The sequence below is a fragment of the Vombatus ursinus genome, unplaced genomic scaffold (genome assembly GCF_900497805.2).
Source record: "Vombatus ursinus unplaced genomic scaffold, bare-nosed wombat genome assembly UNPS02014313.1, whole genome shotgun sequence".
NCBI lineage: Eukaryota > Metazoa > Chordata > Mammalia > Diprotodontia > Vombatidae > Vombatus > Vombatus ursinus.
Genome location: NW_020954091.1, coordinates 183,103 through 185,307, shown reverse-complemented (window position 1 = coordinate 185,307; position 2,205 = coordinate 183,103).

Sequence of the window (2,205 nt, the reverse complement as noted above, 5' to 3'; positions counted from 1 at the left end):
TGAAATCACAAATTTGGACCCTTTCTTTCCCCTCCCCCAATAGTATGCAATATAGAGTCATATCTTATGGGAAAACAGCAACATTTTTCCAAAAGTTATTAAGTGCCTTTGCTGCACATATATGCATATATAAAAACAAATGTATACATTGACATACAGTTACATATATACATACATATACACATGGCACATGTACAGCTAGATGGCACAATCCATAGAGAACTGGGCTTGGATTCAGGAAGAACTCATTTTCGTGAGGTCAAATCCAGCGTTAGACACTAACTAACTGTGTGACCCTGGGCAAATCATTTAACTCTGCTTACCTCAGTTCCTCATCTATAAAAATGAGCTGGAGAAGGAAATGGCAAATCACTCCAGTATCTTTGCAAAGAAAAACCCAAATGGGGACACAGAGAGCCAGACATGGCTGAAGTACCTGAACAACAAATGTATATGTATATGTATATGTGTGTATATGTATACGTGTGCACACATGTGACATATACACACACACATACACATACACATTTGCATATAGCATACATATAACCTATATATGTATGTGTGTATACATATATGCACATACAAAATACATGCACACACATGCATATATATGCATATATTTATACATATATTTATATAATTTTTTTTCCTTAGGACATGACAGTGAAGAAATTTTGTTGAGCTTGAATATACGAGAAGCAAAAAAGAGTGAATTTTGGGTGATCAAATTTTTTTTGTTTTTGTTTTTATTTTAAATGAAATTTAATGTTTAATGTCATAGAGAAAAAATTTAGCAAGTGAAACTTCAGGGACTTGCCAACATTGTCTTTTACTTCCCTCTATGAATCAAGAGGCTCAAAGAAAAGGAGCTGACCTGAACGGCCTTTGAGAGCCTAGTCTTAAGGGAAATATGATGCCTATCTATATAGCTATAAATATCTAAATTTGTTGTATATGTGTGTATGTATATATATATGTATAATCTTATTTATAAATATGCAATCATTATATATACATATTTAATTTTATAGTATCTGGATATAACATAGAAAAGTCCAATGTATAGAATTTTCATGAAGTTATATATTCTCTGGGTTGCTGGATATTTAAAATTGATCAAAATAGGAATGCTGAACAATATTAATAGCTAGTATTTTATATAGTACTATAAGTTGGTGAAGCCCTTGGCAAATATTATCTCATCTGATCCTCATAACAAAGCTTGGAGGTAATAGTAATAAAGATAAGGATGATGCTGATGATGAGGATTTAGTGTCTAGAATGTGCTAGGCACTGTGCTAAGAGAATGACAAATATAATCTCATTCAATCCTCACAACCCTGGGAGGTAGATGCTTCCTTATTTCCATTTACAGATGAGGGAGCTAAGGTTGAGACTTACCCAGAGACACAAAGAAAATAATTTTCCGAGACTAAATTTGAACCTTGTCTTTCTGACTTCACATCTATTAGTCTGTTGACTATACCATCTAGATGATAGTCAAATAGTCATCTTGTAAAAGAATTTATAATTCCAAATTTCAAAAAAAACAAAGAAACACTTAATAGGGTACCAAATATATTTTAATGTCTAAAATAAATGTTTAACCATAGTCTATAATATAATTTAGAAAAGCTCAATTTGATTTTTTATACCTGTTCATTTATTCTATTCTAGAGTATCCTTATAAGCATAGACTAGGAGTTTTGCATTTGCCCTAACTTCCCTACATTTTGGGAAATAGCAAAAAAAGAAAAGAAAAGAAAAAAAGAAAAAAAGAAAAAGAAAATTCAAAATGAGAGACACAACAGTTTGTTCAATTATAATAAATACTAAAAGAATAATACGTGAAAATGAAGCATGTTTTCTCACTAGCCATTGCTTGTCCATTTATTACATTTGAATCAAGATAACACATGAATATAAATTTTGGCTTTTGATGCAAATATTATATTTTTGGACCAGGAAAAACAAGTCAAAGTAAAGGGGACAGTGAAAAAGAGTATAGACATACATTAACTCTGAGAATTCTTTATTCTACAATGCTAGTAAATTCTTACAGGAATATTTTGAAGAAAATTCTGGCTCAATAGTTAAAGAATGGGACCCAAGAGGGAAGTTAGTGAAATGTGGCATCACTAGGCTTTGTAAAGCATCTGTTAATGCACAGTAAAACTGATGTTCTCTATCTAGAAAGGGAAA